The sequence below is a fragment of the Pongo pygmaeus genome, chromosome 2, assembly GCF_028885625.2.
Source record: "Pongo pygmaeus isolate AG05252 chromosome 2, NHGRI_mPonPyg2-v2.0_pri, whole genome shotgun sequence".
Classification (NCBI taxonomy): Eukaryota; Metazoa; Chordata; class Mammalia; order Primates; family Hominidae; genus Pongo; species Pongo pygmaeus.
In genome coordinates this window covers 114,674,543-114,692,690 of record NC_085930.1, presented here as the reverse complement: position 1 = coordinate 114,692,690, position 18,148 = coordinate 114,674,543, and the positions used below count along the sequence as shown (strand labels likewise).

Genomic DNA, 18,148 nt, shown 5'->3' with positions numbered 1-18,148 from the left:
TTTATGGGCTTTAGTCCTTACTCCTCCTGAATTTTTGTGGTCACTCTTACCCCCCTCTTCCACACTGACCTTTTCTATTGAACATGCAAGTATTAAGAGGTGCCCCAGGGAATTCTTGATTCCAGACATGGTCTTCTCAGTCCCCATTGAGTAGAAATGCCCCCAATTCAATGGAACTATTGTGTCTCCTGATGTAAGCATTCTGCTCTTGGGAATTAGGACTTCCAGACCAGAAGTCAAAGTTACAAAGTCAACAAACTCTTGCAAACAGGTTATTAATTGTAAAAAGGAGCCCCTCCCATTTCCATCACTTGGTTTCCAAACAGTGTGCTCTTTCCAGGAGAGAAAATGAAACATATATAAATTATTGGCTCAAAACACATCCTATAAGACAATATCCCAACTTGGTAAAGTATTGTCTCCCAATTATGTCTGCCATAATTGAGTCTTTAGCAGATCATTCTACTATTTTTATCAGGCCAGCTGCTTCTGGATGGTGGGACACATAGTAAGACCAGTTGAATCCCTTGCTGTACTTATTTATGGTAAAATGAGTTCTTTGGTTGGAAGTGATGTTGTGTGGGATACCTTGGGGGTGAATAGGAATCCCATGGATAGTGCTGCTAGTTAAAGCAAGTTGAATAGAAGCAATTATTCATATTCAGAAAAAAAATTCAATGAGATAAAAATGCTGCCCACTTAATGATGGAAGGGCTTCTGTGTAATTGATCTACCATCAGGTGGCTGGCTGGTCTCCCAAGGAAATGATATAGTATGAGGGGCTCATCATCGGCCTTTGTTGTTGGCATATTGTGCACTCAACAGCAGCAGCAGCCAAATCAGTTTTGGTGTGGGAAGGTCCATTCTGTTGAGCTGAGGCATGGCCTACATTTCTGATGTCATGGCCACTGCTGTGGTTTGAATATTTGTTACTCTCCACAACTCATGTTAAAATTTAATTGCCGTTGTAACAATATTAAGAGGTGGAGCTTTTAAGAAGAGAGAGCCTTTAAGGTCAGGGCACTAGGCCTCCACCCTCGTGGGTGTGATTGGTGCTGTTATAAAAGGGCAAATTCAGCCTCTTCTAGCTCTCTTCTTGCCCTTCTACCTTCTGCCATGTGATAGCATAGTAAGAAAGCCCTCGACAGATGCCAGCCTCTTGATCTTGGACTTTTCAGCCTCCAGAACAGTGAGCCAATAAACTTCCACTCATTATAAATTACCCAGTCTCAGGTATTCTGTTATAGGAGCACAAATGGACTAAGACAACTACTTTGGGTTTCTATACACAAACCCACTGAGTAAGCACAGAACGACTGAAAAAAGAGACTGACTTATGGCCATAGGATGATCATCTTGAAGCTTGATTATTGTGAAGCTCCACTGATGTTAATGCCATCTGCTTAGTATTTACATTGGATACAAACATTTGTATACTCTGTGCCTCTCCTAATTCAGGTTTCCCAGAAGCAGAGCCTGAAACAGAGGTTCATATATATGCAAAATTTTTTCCAGTGGCTTAAACAAATAGATGTTTATTTATTTCTCATAGAGACAGTGACTACACTGAAAAGGGTTACTAAGCACTGGATTGTTCTGTCATCACAGGAAAGATGTGACATATATATTTTTTGAGACAGAGTCTTGCTCTGTCTCCCAGGCTGGAGTGCAGTAGCATGATCTTGGGTCACTGCAAATTCCGCCTCCCGGGCTCAAGCGAGTCTCTTGCCTCAGCCTCCCAAGTAGCTGGGATTACAGACACTCACCACCATGCCCGGCTAATTTTTGTATTTTTAGTAGAGACATGGTTTTGCCATTTTGGCCAGGCTGGTCTCGAACTTCTGACCTCAAGTAATCCGCCCAACTCAGCCTCCCAAAATGCTGAGATTACAGGCGTGAGCCACTAGACGTGATATATTTTTAAGGTGCTCTCAGGAGCAACTGATAAGGGAATGAGAGAAGCAGGGTAGGGAAGGAAAAGGAGCTATGTAAGAATGTGGGTTAAGGTGAAGTCTAGCTTCATCTGATCCCACAGGGAACTTTGAAGTATAAACTGTGCCACAGAATCTGTCCCACTTTGAGGCAAGGAAAGGGGCTTTAGTACCCCCATTGCAGATGGTCATTGGCCATGGGCTGCCAGGGTAGGGAAAGCAGTAAAATTCTCAGGTATCTGGGGTAAGATGGCTTTAGTTGTTCAGGGGTGATCCCCCAGAGAAAGTTGCAAGTATGAGGTATTGCCTGAAACACCCTGTCAGCTCAAGCATGTGCATACAAACTAAGGCACTGAAAACAATTCAGTTTCTGATGTTTATTCCTTTGTGTAGATCCATGTTTCCACCTGGCATCATTTTCCTATGGCCTGAAAGACATCCTTTAATAGTTCTTATAGTGCATCATGTAGTAGTGATAAATGTTTTCAGTCTTTGTTAAGTTTGGAACATATTTATTTTGCCTTCATTTTTATTTATTTATTTAACTTCATTTATTTATTTTTTGAGACGGAGTCTTACTCTGTCGCCCAGGCTGGAGTGCAGTGGTGTGATCTTGGCTCACTGCAACCTCCACCTCCTGGGTTCAAACAATTCTTCTGCCTCAGCCTCCCGAGTAGCTGGGATTACAGGCACACACCAACATGCCAGGCTAATTTTTGTATTTTTGGTAGAGACAGGGTTTCATCATGTTGGCCAGGCTGGTCTCAAACTCCTGACCTCAGGCGATCTGCCCATTTCAGCCTTTCAAAGTGCTGGGATTACAGGTGTGAGCCACTGTGCCCAGCCAGACTTCATTTTTGAAAGATATTTTTATTGGTTATAAAATTATAAGTTGATAGTATTTTTATTTTAGCACTTTAAAAATGTTGCTTCACTAGTGCTTGAACTGACTGTTCCCCTCAAATTCATATGTTGAAATCCTAACACCCAGTGTTGTTGATATTGGGAAGTGGGGCTTTTGGGAGGTAATTATATCATGAGAGTGGAGCCCTCAGGAATGAAATTAGAGATCTTATAAAAATACACAAGAGAGCTTGCTTCTTCTCTCTCTGCTCTCTGCCATGTGAGAACACAATAAAAATGATGGCCTTCTGCAAACCAGAAAGTGAGCTCTCATCAGACATCAAGTCTGCCTGCATCTTGCTCTTCGACTTTCCAGTCTCCAGAACCCTGAAAAATGAATGTTTGTTGTTTATGCCACCTAGTCTATGGTAATTTGTTATAGCAGCCCAAGCTGACCAAGACAACTATTTTCTCACTTACATTGTTTCAAACAAGAAATCTAAAGTCATCCTCATCCTTGCTTTTCTGTAATGCCTTTTATTCTCTCTGGCTGCTTTTAAGAGCTTCTCTTTATCACCAGTTTTATGATGTGCCTTAGAGTTGTTTTCTTTGTTTCTGTACTTGAGTATTTTCTGAGGTTCTTGGATCTATAGATTTATAGTTTCCATCAAATTTGAGAAAATTTCAACCGTTATTTTTTCAAGTACTTTTTCTGTCTCTCTCTCTCTTTCCTCTCTTTTGGAAGCTCCAACTGTATTGTTTGAAGTTGTCCTGCAGTTCACTTTTATTACAGTTTTCATGTAAAAGTTCTATGTCTTTTTTTTTTTTACATCTTTTATATCTCTACTCAACTTTGTGAACATATGCATGTAGTTACAACTGTTTTAATGTCCTACTAATTATAACATCTATGTCAGTTCTGCGTGCTTTCGATTGAACAATTTATCTCCTTATTATGGGTCATATTTTCCTACTTCTTTGCATGCCTGGCAATTTTTGTTAGGTAGCAGATATAGTGAAATTTACTTGTTAGGTGTGGGTATTTTGTATTCCTATAAATATTCTTAAACTTTGTTCTGGAACACCATTAATTTATTTGGAAAGAGTTTGTTTCTTTGCGGTCTTACTTTTAAGATTTGTTAGGTAAAACTGCAACAGCATTCATTTGGGGGCTAATTATTTCCCATTATTAAGGCAAGACTCTTCCACAGGGACTATCCAGTGCCCTGGCTGGTGAAATTGGGCCACTATTCCTGGCTTTTTGTGAACCCTGGGCACTGTTACTTCTAATCTTTTTAGAAACTTCTTTTCCTGACCTCAGATTGGTTCTTCACACACATGCACTGATCAGTACTCTGCCAAATACTAGAAAAGAACTCTCTACAGATCTCTGGGTTTCTTTCTGTGTGCAATTCTTTCCTCGTTGGTTGTCTGTCCTGAAAACTCCAGATGTTTTTATTCTCCTTCAGACTCTCAGCTCCTTCTCCTCAACTCAAGGAAGCTACTGTACTCTGCTGGGTTCCCCTTCCTGTTCTAAGACCTGGAAGCTCTCTCAAGATAGGGTTCACCTCCTTTGTTTCCTGTTAAGGAAACTGTCTTTTGTTGTTTGATGTCGAGTGTCTTTAAAAAATCATTGTTTTGGGCCAGGCGCGGTGGCTCAAGCCTGTAATCCCAGCACTTTTGGAGGCTGAGGCGGGTGGATCATAAGGTCAGGAGATCAAGACCAGCCTGGCTAACAAGGTGAAATCCGGTCTCTATTAAAAATACAAAAAATTAGCCAGGTGTGGTGGCGGGCACCTGTAGTCCCAGCTACTTGGGAGGCTGAGGCAGGAGAACGGCGTGAACCCGGGAGGCAGAGCTTGCAGTGAGCCAAGATGGCGCCACTGCACTCCAGCCTGGGCGACAGAGCAAGACTGTGTCTCAAAAAAAATAAATAAAAAAAAATTAAAAAAAATCATTGTTTTGAAACTGCATTTGCAAAAATTATACAACAGTGATAAAGTTATGGCAGTGGGGGAGATCTGATCTAGCCAAATGCTCTTTCTTTTGCCTTTAGCCTTCAAGCTGCCCTCCTAGGCTTAAGCAAGCTAACTTTGGGAGAAATATAGTTTATAATTTACATGATAATAGCCCTTCCCCAAAATTCAACCACCTTTGTAAAGCTAATGAGAGACCACCAGGCTAGGAGGATAGAGGAGCCTGAATTCTGCTAAGGTGTAGACACAAACAATTGCCAGCCATTATTCTGGAGGTCACAAGATATGCAACTTCCCCAATTATTCCTGCAGATAACATTACTATTATAGAGCCTAAGATTGGCCTTTTGAGATATCTTTTCAGTTTTTTTGCATGTCCGATAATGGATGGCTCTACCTGGACCCACCAACCACTCCTGTGACCCCACCCAGAAGTGACTCAGCGCTCAGGAGAATCACTTCCCACACCCTTTTGATTGCACCTCCAACCAATTACCAGCAAGCACTCCTACCCCTTTCCCCAAACTACCTTTGAAAAACCCCTAACCTCTGAGCCTTCAGGGAGATTGACTTGAGTAATAACTCTGTCTCCTGTGTGACGTGGCTGGCCTCACATCAATTAAACTCTTTACTGCAGTGCCATGGTCTCCATGAATTGATTTTGTTTGTGCACTGGGCAGGAAGAGTCCATTGAGCAGTTACAGTTTCACATGTTTTGTCTATTTTTTCATTGTTTCAGCAGGAGGATCAATCCAGTTTCTGTTATTCCATCTTTACCTGAAGTCAAAGTCCACTCTGCTGTTATTTTTATGAATCCCTCACTTCCATTTTCCAAAGCTTAATTTGTTCTTTTTATAACCTTTGAGTAGAATGTTTAATTCATGTGTCACTCTTTCTTATTTATAATGATATTCCCTTTTATCACAACTTTATCCATAACCCATACATTTTACTTTATAGGGTTTTTCTTATCATCGCTTTCATTGTCTCATCAAATAAATTTTTTAAATCTCCAAATGGTTGGGGTATTTACTGTTTGATCATTTTGCACCATTGTTATTATAAACTTCTTGTTTTTCCACATTATGAGTAAAGGCTGTGGTGAAGCATACCCCATAGTGGTTAATAGTTTGAATGCTTGAGTCAGAAGGCTGGGGTTTACATCCCTGCTCTGTCTTTTTCTGACTATATGATTTTGGGCAAAGTATTTAACCTAAGGCTCAACTTCTTCATTTGTACAATGGAGATGATAATAATACCTATCTCAAATGGTTGCACCAAGAGTTAAATAAAGATAATAAATATCTGGGAAGCCTTAGCGCATAGTAAGCATTCAACAAATCTCAATTAAAGTTTCTATTTGGGAAAATTTATAGATTTCTTTGTGGTCAAATTTTGATACTCACTGATACTTTAAAGAATAAAAAAGGATATTCTCAATAGGTGTGAAGGTCAATGCTGCAACGGATGTTACTGATCTCCAACTCCATATTCCTTTGTCCCGCCTCAGAGTTTGCTTGAAGCTGCATTGGATAATGTGCCAATAGGACAGTTTCCCTCAAGAACCTGTACATTTCTCTGCTTGTCTACCTGAAGGTGCTCCAGGGACAGTCCAGCAGTGTTTGAGATTTGAAACTCTCAGAGATAATTCTCAATCAGTGAGGAACAGGAAAAAAGGGATACAAACCCCAGCTTTCCTGTCCCTTGAGAGAGAAAATCTAAGGTGTGTTCTATATATTCTTCCTAGAATCCCCAGAAAGACTGAGCTTCGGTCACCCACAGAAGAAACCCACTCATTTTTTATGTACCCTGGATGGGCTTTTTCCTCTTCCTGTATCACAGTTCCCTGCATCACAGTTCCTGCATCACAGTTCCTGCTCTTTCTCTTGGGCTTCCTGAGATTACCTCCTAAATCTGCTTTCTGTAGGAACACACACTAACAGAGACATGTATATGTATTAGATTGTCCTAGCAAATGCACTGTTCACATCCTCTAAGCAGTGGCTCTCAATTCTCATTTCATATTATAATCAACTGGAGAATGCATCAAAATTTCTGGGAATGGTGAAATAAAAAACAAATCCAGATTTAGTAAGGAAAGACTTTACTCAAAAAAAAATATTGCAAAGGGGAGTGGGGAGGAACTATTGCAATAGTGAGAGAAGAGCTATTACAACAGAAAGAACCTTCTGACCATAAGATCTGTTAAAAAAAAATAAGCTTATGCACATTAAAATTTTAATAAGTTTATTTGAGCATTCAGCTATTTGTATGGGGCAGTACCAGACCACAGGTGGTTTAGCGCTCCACCAAGAAGGTAAGGGGAAACTTTTTAAAGGTGTTCATAGAAGTAAGGCAAACTAAATATTTGCTTGGTTAAAATGGAAAATCCCTAGTTAGAGGTTAGTTGGCCATTTCTGATTGGTGAAGTCTCTAGGTAGAGGTTAGTTGGCAGTTTCTGATTGGTTAAGCTTAAGTTTTGCTTTATTGTTTACATTGAGTTGGGTTTAAGTTTGCTTAGGAACTCAAGGTGCTGGAGCTGTATTAGCCTAATGGCTTCCCTATTAATGATTTTGACAGCTCTCAAAGCCAAAAAGGGATTTCTTTTATAGAGAGGGGTAAACAAGACAAGAAAGACCCTGGTGTGGGGAACTGGGATGAAAAGGTGGCCTGATGGAATAACAGATCAGAGAATGGTTTGCTCTGAGGCCAGCCTATTCTTGAGGGGCTGCTAAGAAGATGTTGTGGGGACCTGAGTGAGGGAGAGAATCTTAACCGAAGTTAGGTTAACAGGCATTTGTTCTGAGTCCCACCTAAGTCATGTGGGAAAGGATGGTTCTTTGCAATGGGCCTTTTCCAGAACACAAAATGGACGGGCATGGGAAGGATTCTTAACTGTTTCTTTTTTCCACAATGATACGACTCAGGTAAAATTCAATGTTGTGTGGATGGAGCCTGAACAACAACATTTTCTAGAAGCTTCTGTAAACTAAAAATAAAATTCTAAGCCCCTCAACTGACTGCTTGGCCAAGGAGCCCCCAGCATAATCTTGAAAACTGAGTTATTGGCCATGATGGGATTGGGGGTTCAGACACACCTTGTTATACCCCCTCCCTGACTAACCATGATTAGGCTTTCTTCCCTCAGGGCTTAGCAGAAACCAGCCCTTTCAAAAGACTCCACCACTGATATCAATCAACCAAGTGCCTAAGGCTGCCCCTCCTTTTTTGCCTGATAAGAGATCACCACTGGAGTCGTTCTGGCCTGTCTAAGGAGAAGGCACAGTAATGGTTTGTGTGTCCACTGCTTTACCTTTTGATATCAGAGGGCCAAAAACTCCACCCTCAGATCATGCTAACATTGCTATGTTTTGTCCCTGGGACTCATGGAGAGGCGTGACGCTCAATTGTACATGTGCATGTTTCTCCTTTCATAAATATTCATGACTCTTCCTATAGCTTAATAAATATGTATATTTGGCCACTGTGCTCCACATAAATTTCTGCTCCCTTTGCCCCTCCCTTGAAGTGTCTGCTTCTGGCTTCTTACTGGAGGCTGTGCTTCCCAGCCTGTCAGAATGGCCATCCTGCAGGCTGCAACCCTTTATGAGACATAAAGCTTTCCTTCCCACATTTACGAACCTTGTCTTTCTTCAGTTGACACTTCCTAGGTAAAGTGGGTTTGTCATAGACAGCTCTTATTATTTTGAGATATGTCCCATCAATACCTAATTTATTGAGAGTTTTTAGCATGAAGGGTTGTTGAATTTTGTCAAAGGCCTTTTCTGCATCTATTGAGATAATCATGTGGTTTTTGTCTCTGGTTCTGTTTATATGCTGGATTACATTTATTGATTTGCGTATATTGAACCAGCCTTGCATCCCAGGGATGAAGCCCACTTGATCACGGTGGATAAGCTTTTTGATGTGCTGCTGGATTCGGTTTGCCAGTATTTTATTGAGGATTTTTGCATCAATGTTCATCAAGGATATTGGTCTAAAATTCTCTTTTTTGTTCGTGTCTCTGCCCGGCTTTGGTATCAGGATGATGCTGGCCTCATAAAATGAGTTAGGGAGGATTCCCTCTTTTTCTATTGATTGGAATAGTTTCAGAAGGAATGGTACCAGTTCCTCCTTGTACCTCTGGTAGAATTCGGCTGTGAATTCATCTGGTCCTGGACTCTTTTTTTGTTGGTAAGCTATTGATTATTGCCACAATTTTAGAGCCTATTATTGGTCTATTCAGAGATTCAACTTCTTCCTGGTTTAGTCTTGGGTCTCCTCCCATGACTTTTATATTTCTATTCATTTCTACTTGTATTTTCTGCAATGCTTCCTTTATATCTTTTATTGCTTTATTATTTGTCAAAGTAGGTTTATAAAAGGTAACCTTTTTTCTTTAAAAATAATATATGCTTATGGCAAAAGCAAAGAAAAAAATCAAGCAGAATATAAAGGTAGATGATGAAAAATAGACTTGCCTTTCACCTCAGATCCCCAACTTTCTTTTTTTTTTTTGAGACAGAGTCTTGCCCTGTCACCCAGGCTGGAGTGCAATGGCATGATCTCGGCTCACTGCAACCTCTGCCTCCCGGGTTCAAGCGATTCTCCTGCCTCAGCCTCTCGAATAGCTGGGACTACAGGCACCCGCCACCACGCCTGGCTAATTTTTGTATTTTTAGTAGAGGCAGGGTTTTACCATGTTGGCCAGGCTGGTCTCAAACTCCTGACCTCAGGTGATCTGCCCGCCTCGGCCTCCCAAAGTGCTAGGATTACAGGCATTAGCCACCGTGCCTGGCCAAGATCCCCAACTTTCAGTCCTTTCAGTCCCCCTTCCCAATCACCAGGTTTTTCTGTCTCCATGGAGGAGTAGTGACTATGTATATAAACTATAGGGACCTAAAGGTGTGATACCTTTCCTCCCCATCACAAGTGTCACTGCAGATACTCCTATAACAAAAGACAGGTTAACAAGAGAAGAACATAATAGATTCATTTAATCAAAGCTTTACATGCTTCAGAAATGAAGACCCAGGGACCCAGGGAAAATAGTTTGTTTTTATGCTTAGGTTCGATGAAGAATGGATAGCCATGTAGAAATGTGATTAGACAAAAGGGTATGACCTAATATTAGCACATAGACTGGGGAAGCCCAGGAAGGCCTGTCTGTTCAGAATCTTCTTAGCCTCTCTGTTGTAGCATTTATTCCTCCTGGGTATGGGGAGGAATCATCCCTTTGGAATGAGGTAAGGTCTTATGACTTACTATCAGGCAAGGGCAGATCAGAGAACATCTTTATTGCCAGTGTTGGGGCTCAGAAAACAATACCCCCAAAATGAAGCCTCAGAAGCAGCCATAAGAGAAAAAGTTTCTCCCCTGAGACTAGCCATAAAAACTAGAATCCCTCTTCTCCAAGGCAGGTCACAGAAACCAGAACCCCTTTACCCCAAAGCCAGCCATAAAACCTGAACATAATACTGTAACTTTTCCTCTACCTTTCTGTGTAAAACTGGCCATAAAAAAAGATATCTGATCTTCCTTGTTTGACTGTAAGTCATAAGACTCCCATTTCAGAAACAGTCCTGCCCCATACCCAGAAGGAAGGAATGCATGCTCAGAGAGGGCCAGAAGAGTTTAGACAGACAGGTCTTGCTGGATATCCCCAGTCTATTAGCATTAGATCATACCCTTTCTGTCCAATCACATCTCTACAGGGCTGTCCATATTTTTTTGAACTTAACCATGAAAATGGACAATTTCCCCTGTATCTTTGGGTCTTCCTTCTGAAGGCTCCTGTATATACACATTACATAAATTTGTATGCCTTTTCTCCAGTTAATCTGCCTTTTCCAAGTTGGTTTTTCAGCAAACCCTCAAAGCGCCAAGTGAAACCCCCTGGCCTCTGCACGAGCTCTTAGACAGAAAGGTTGGAGGAAGTTTGGAGTAATAGCTTGCTTTGGATAAAGGGAGTTCTAGCTTCTAAGAGCCCCCCTTAACCCTGGGGGAAGAGGAATTCTTGTTCCTGACTTACCTCAAGAGAGGAGGGATGGGAGACAGGAGAGCAGGAGGTCAGAGAGACCTTGGTTCTGAGGCTGCTTCTGAGACCTTCCAGTCTCCTTTAGTTCAAAGTACTCAGCATGCCAAATTGCCCTCAGAGAGGGTTCTTGTATCTCACACAAGAAAGGATTTGGAGCAACCCCGTAGAGGGAAGTGAAAGCAAGTTTATTAAGAAAGTAAAGGAATAAAAGAATGGCTACTCCCTAGACAGAGGAACAGCACAGGATGCTCAGCTGGTTATAGTTATTGTTACTTCTTGATTATATGCTAAACAAGCGGTGGATTATTCATGAGTTTTCCTGGAAAGGGATGGGAAATTTCTGGAACTAAGGGTTCCTCCCTGTTTTAGACCATATAGGGTAACTTCCTGGCATTGCCATGGCATTTGTAAACTGTCATGGCGCTGGTGGGAGTGTCTTCTAGCATGTTAATGCATTATAATTAGTGTGTAAGGAGCAGTGAGGACAACCAGAGATCACTTTCATCGCCACCTTAGTTTTGGTGGGTTTTGGCTGGCTTCTTTACCACAGGCTGTTTTATCAGCAAGGTTGTCATGACCTGTATGTTGTGCCAACCTCCTAACTCATCCTGTATCTAAGAATGCTTAACCACCTGGCAGTGCAGCCTAGTAGGTCTCAGCCTTATTTTACTCCTCCCCAATTCAAGATGAAGTTTCTCTGGTTCAAACGCTTCTGACAGTTCTATTGCTATTATTTCTTTCTTTTATACCTAAAGCACTAAGTATTTTTATAACTAAAGTGCCTTAGCGCTTTATTTTATTGACAAAAATACTTAAAAGAGTACTTGCTTCAGCAGCACATATACTAAAATTAGAATGATACAGAGAAGATTAACATGGCCCCTGCACAAGAATAACATGCAAATTCATGAAGTGTTCCATATTTTTATTACATTATGTGTCAATTAAAAATAAAATAAAACTTTAAAAAAACATAGAAGAAAATCCTTTCAACCTTAAATATCACATACTGATCTGTCATTAGAGATTGTCTGCAATGATTTCTCAGCTGACAAGTCATTATACAAGGCAGCTATTTATCTTTAAAATAATCCTGTGTTCTTTTTTATGTGTGAAGGTTCACTTTCTGAAAATTCATTAAGCTCTACACTTAAGATGTGTTCACTGTTTTCTACCTAGGATATAATTTAAAAGTGTCTTCTAAACAACTCATTTGGTCACCACGAATTACCTGAACTGCAACCTCGCTGGGTCGTGGGAGCTCTCCCTTCTCCCATCATGATGAAAACCTTTAAGTCCAACTTCCCATGATACCAGTGGTTTTCTCCCAGGTAAAGGGCCTTTAACATCCTGCAGACCCCTGTCAAAGAAAACCACGGCCAGACAGAAGTTAAAGCAGTGAAGACAAATTTTATTCAGAAGCTATTGCAATAGGGAAAGAGAGACCTCAGTTTAGAATGGGCTCCCTTCTGAATACAAGGACAAGTGGGAAATTATGGCCAAGGTGCAGGGTAAGGTCAGTGGATGGAAATTACTAAAAGGGAACATCAGCAATAAGAGGGATTCTAAACTGACTCAGCTTCTAGCTAAAGGCAGCCAGGATAATAAGATACTGAGGAAGAGGGGTTGAGGAATTTCATCAGATATCAAGGGTGGTCAGATGCCAAGGGTGGGGGGATTCTAGTGACACTAACTCAGCAGGATTCTTTCTGAAAGCAGAATAAGCAATCCAAGGACAGAGCCCACGGTCTGGGTCTTCAGGGCTTAGAAGAGCCTTATTAGTGTTAGGTCAGAGACAGTCTGTCGCTCCAGATGTCCCTAAAGCCCCCAGGGGTAGGAGAGCTAACTTTCCTAGACAACTTCTGAAAACAGCTGGCCCTCTAAATCAAGACCATCTGATGCCACTTCCTCCCATGGAGGCCACTTCCAGGAATGAGTCACTCTACTAGAAAAAAAAAATGTCCAGCAGAAGCCCTGGCCCTAGAAACAACTCACATGGAAAGATGGGTAGAATGAGGAACATTGAACATCCCTGTCTTGTTTACCTTGGCATGGGGGGTTTTCCTTTACTCAACAAAGACTATTCCTTACTTAAGTCAGGCTTGCAAAGCCAGTGGCAACCATAAAGGGCCTCATCTGGCAGGATAGATCCTCCTTCAGTTTTATTAAACCATGAGATTTGCAAAAGGATTGTTATTGGGTTTTGGGGGTCATTCACTTACTCAAGGTTGACACCAGTTTTTCAAAAATCCCTGCTTGCTGCCCAGGGGTCAGTGCATGACAGTGAGATTCAGAACACATGGCTTTCTTTTGTAAATCGGAAGCTGAGCTCGAAAGTGTAGGTAAGAAAAGAAGGACCAGCATTGGCACTCAGCTGTGGGCAAATTTCTCAAGCAAATGAACTTTAGGAATAAACACTCGGCTTCTGAAAGTTTAGCCCCTTAAAACTATCACTGCCCCTATCCCTGAAAACATCTCACAAACCCAACTGGGGAGGCTGTTTACCCCCCATTCACAGCTGCTATTTCAGATACTACGAAGGTTGAAGCAAGGATTTGAGAAGTAAGGAGGTAGGAGAGTTCTTCCTTAGCTGGTGGCTTCTCTGGAACTAGCAGATGATTGAAGCTGGCATTTTACCTTCTAGAGCTTTCTTGGGCACTTCTGGGAGCCCCAGCTCTGTGACCCAGCTTCAAGTCTCCTGAAGAGGTGACATATTCTGCTCCTTGGCCTAGCTGCATCCCTCTCAGCCCTGGGTCATGGTGATGCACCCACACATTTTTCATAGTTGAAGACTTCTTTCTCATCTCCCAGGTGGTCCTCTTGAGTGGGACTTAATTCAGTTCAGCCTGGATTTTTCTCCCATCTCGCACACATCCATCTAGTCTACAGAAAACCCTCATCAAACCCTTACCCCCTCCCAAACAAAAAACTTGGGAGTACATTCTGTCAACTAGCACTCTTGTGGATCTACCACCAAAACAACTAGTTGGCCCATCTCTAGCCCTCTAGATTTTGGAGGGTTACACCCCAGGCCACCCAACTGGTCACTTACCAAGCTCTCAGATGCTCTCACTGAAGATCTACCTCATTATATTTGGGATCACAGGATACATCCCCTTGGGGGAGAAGGGATAGAGTTCATAGCACAGATTTTTTCCAAAGAAACCTTTTAACCCCTCTTCCCATGCTCTGACACCGTTAATATCCTTAAACCTGCTAGATGCTTGTAACCAGTTCTCAGGGATATTTCATTTATCAATTGGCACATAGGATCCGTCTTAAACCTATTTGAGATTTTATATGAATTATATTTCTACCTCAGGTCAAACTGAGACAATAAACACTCATGCCATACCATTCTTTAACTGCTGTCTTGTCCTGTTTTCTGTTGTTATAACAGAATGCCTGGGACTGGGTAATTTATAAAGAAAGGAAGTTTATTTGGCTCATAGTTCTGGAGACTGAGAAGTCCAAGGGCATGATGACAGCTTCTGGCAAGAGCTTTGTACTGGATCATAACTTGGCAAATGGCATCACATGGCAAGAGAGCAAGAGTATGCAAAAAAGACAAAACATGAGGGGTGGCCTTGCTTTATAACAATCTACTCTCATGGTAACTAATCCAGTCCCGTTAGAGCAAGAACTCACTGACCCCATCAAGAACTAACCCAGTCCCATGAGAGCAGCATTAATCCCTTCACGAAGGCAAAGCCCTCACGACCCAAACACTTCATAAAGGTCCCACGACTTTTCAACGTCATTACTTTGGGAATCAAATTGCAACATGAGTTTTATAAGGGACAAGTCATATTCAACCCATTAGTAACTGCCTATGCGTGGCAGTATCAGTAACCGTCTGGATGCATCTTTATGGATGTATCAACAATTCATTTAATCTGTCACGGTCATTTACTTCAATAATGCTTTAATAAATATCCCTTTACCTGTGTTTTTAAGTCAACTGTTAATATACCGGTAGGTAAATTTCTAGAAAAAGAGCTAAGTCACTCTCTAAAGAGGTTATACCAATTTACCCTCTCAATCTAAGTGTAAAAAAAGATGGTTTTTCCACATCCTCTGAACACAGTACCTTATTAAACTTTTAAACCTTTTCCAATGTAATAGGTAAAAAATTATATCTATATAAATATGTATTTTCTTGATTATAAATGAAGTTAAATATATTTTTATGCAATTTAAAACCACTTATTTTCTTTTACTATGAGATGCCTGTACACATCCTTTGCCCATTTTGTCCTATTGTGCTTTTGGTATTTTTCATATTAACTTGTAAACACTTCTTGTATTATTAGGGAAACTGGCCCACTGTCATGTGTGTTCCAAACAGATTTTCCCATAGTGGGAAAGGACATAGTGGGCAGGGGCACCCATGAAGAGATGGTTCAAGGCAAACGTAGTACAACTCAGGGCATTTAGAATGTAGCTACATTTGGAACAGCATCTCTCACATCTTCTCATGTCTTCCAGATGTTACTGAGTTGTTACCTTCTCATTCATAGCAGTTCAGCAATAAAGATCTAATTGAAGTGTAAGAAAAAGGGTCCATTGGACAGTCACCATGGCGACTGCCCCTCCCACAGTATTTACCATTCAAAGGCTTCTGCAGGCATTCATGTACAACAAATTAGCAAAGAAAGGTTTCCAGATTCACAACCCTAATTTTGAATGCAGTTTGAAGGTGCTTAGAGACATAAAGAATGCCTGTGGTTTCTATAGGGAGATCTACTAGGAAAAGAATTGTCTTCAGTTCCAGCTTCTGTGGCAAGATGATTTGTTCAGACATTGGAGTATATTTTGTTTTTGGTGTAATTTTTCTTCCATTTCCACCATCTGCTGAGGGTTGCCAGCCCACAGTGCTTGCTGGTCTCAGGAGTGGTTTATATTCCTGGGCATAAAGCAGAAACTGCTTAAAGATCATCTCTGGTCTTGCCCTTAGTGAAAGCTCAAGCTCACTGAAGAGTTTTAAACTATAAATCTAGGTGCGGAGGGGCATGGCGGGGACAAGCCAATTCTCTTTGGAGGCAAGAGGAGGAGTGAGCGAAAGCAGGAGAGGCTCTGCAAAGAGGGCAGACCTGTGACCACTGCTGAAAACATCTAGGTTGGTGACAGAACCTGGTCATGATGGCTGGAGCTCTTCAGGAAGTGCAGCCCTAGGCACTGGGATTCCCAGTCCTAACAAAAAATCCCAGTCCCAACAGCAGAAAAGACCAGTGGCTTGCCCACTTCCAAGGGACCATAATTCTGACACTCTAAGGCATCTCAGCCCTAACCACTATGGCCTGAGGATCGCTGGTGCTTCCAGGCACATAACCCCTGGGATACATGAGTGACTTTATGGTAAATTAGAGTGTCAGAAGAATCTTAACAGTAACTGAAGTTACATTTTCTATCATTTTAGCTGGCCAAGAGCTCAAAATTATTTTTATTTTTAATAATGTGACATCCAATTTGACACACCAGTTTGTGGATTAAAATTTACATCCAGCGCACGTTTTTAGACTAGTATCGTAAGAAGCCTCAGCCAGTTCAGCTCCTAACAAAAATCCTACCCCCCTCCCCCCACACACATGCACACACACACACACAAAGCACATTTGTGACATGGTTTTTATATTGTTTTTATTTTGCCCACTTAGTATTTTACAAACACATTTTGCTTTATTTCTTTTAATGTATTTTCATGATCAATTATAGCATTTTTATGGGAGAAAATAGGTTTCCTGAAAAGATACTTTGGTTATGACTTTTCCTCAGTAGGGAATAAGTGTTAAGTATTTTGAAGTCTGACTTGTCATATTCGCCAGTTAGTTCAAATCAAGGATGGCCTGGATGGTTCTCTACTGCCCTCCAGTGGGAAAGCTAGATTGAGGTCAAAGCATTTTTGAAATGGAAAATGGACTGGTATATGTGTCTCTAATGGGATGTAAAAGATATAGACAGAAGGAGATAAAAAACTGAAGGATGTTTTCTTCTCAGTGTGTTCGGAAATAAGTGAACTGTTGAACAATGAACCATTCGGCACCATGACTTCTTACAACTTCAAAAGGATACTGTAAAGACTGTATTTAAAACTGAGGTCTTGGCCAGGCACGGTGGCTCTTGCTCGCCTATAATCCCAACACTTTGGCGGGCCAAAGCAGGAGGATCACTTGAGGTCAGAAGTTGGAGACCAGCCTGGCCAACATGGTGAAACCCCATCTCTACTAAAAATACAAAAATTAGCTGGGTGTGGTGGCGTGTGATTTTAATCCCAGCTACTTGGGAGGCTGAGGCAGGAGAATAGCTTGAACCTGGGAGGTGGAGGTTGCAATAAGCCAAGATTGCACCAGTGCACTCCAGCCTGGGTGACAGAGCGAGATTCTGTCAAAAAAAAAAAAAAAAAAAGGAAGGAAAAAGAAAAAGAAAGATAAAATGGAGGTCTTTCTGCCAGGACAAAAATAGTACACAACTTTGAACTTAAACATTTTAAGCATTCTGAGTCTCTATGTATACTTATATAATCTTGCTTTACTTCTGCATAATTATTTAATTATGATCTTCTAGTCTATTATATATCATAATAGAAGATTATTAAAGGGCTATGAAGAAATTATGCAGCTTCTCAGTTTCTCCGTGAATCTGATTAATATCCATGATAGGCTTGCATTAAAAAGTTTATTTTGTTTACAGAAAAAGTTTGCCAAACCCTGCTAAGTCACAATTCCCACCACATTTGCATCCTGCTTTAACCAACTGATAGATATATTTTATAGTGAAGGAAAAACTTAGAAAAAGTACACTAACATAAAAACAAAAAAAAAAACAAAACAAAAATGGTTATACAAAAGGAGTGGATTAATCTCTGAATACTGACTGACTCTTACGTGCTCATTTCCCCCTGTACTTCTAAATATACTTCTAGAACTGATGTGTTTAAAATAGATTGATGTCTGTGTCAGGAGCAGGGCAATAAAATAAACTCAGTTGCTCAAAAAAATAGTTTATTTAGCATTTCTGCATTATTTAAATGAGTCTTACTCTATTCTTTTAAAAATCTGTCTTTAAAATATCCAAATTAATATATTAATCACTAACAGACAGTGGTGGTTATAAATAAAGGCTCTAATTATGTTGCATTTTTAAATATATTTTCAAAATATATTAATTCCTCTTGAACAAACAAAAGATATGAAAACATTCACCACTTCCCTCTGGTAAACAAGACGCCAACTCTAGGGTACGGTGGAAAGACATACTGGATACTTTCACTGTGTTCAGCAAATGGATTGAACATGGAGCCAGAAACATGTGAAGCACCGGGACAATCTGAAAACAACAACAACAAAAAGAAAAAACAAGCT

At 40.9% G+C, this 18,148-nt stretch overlaps 1 protein-coding gene and 1 non-coding gene across 2 annotated transcripts in view; one reads left to right on the top strand and one right to left on the bottom strand.

Annotated features, from left to right (window-relative positions):
* SCN11A (sodium voltage-gated channel alpha subunit 11) overlaps positions 1-18,148 on the bottom strand; it is a 199,478-nt gene that overhangs the window by 161,865 nt on the left and 19,465 nt on the right. Inside the window, exon 2 of the mRNA XM_054483478.2 lies at positions 17,990-18,113. The gene's annotated coding sequence lies outside the window, so the exon portion shown is untranslated. The remainder of the gene's footprint in view (positions 1-17,989; positions 18,114-18,148) is intronic.
* On the top strand, positions 11,608-11,714 carry LOC129034302 (U6 spliceosomal RNA). The gene has a single exon (XR_008501807.1). It is a non-coding gene; the product is annotated as a U6 spliceosomal RNA (small nuclear RNA).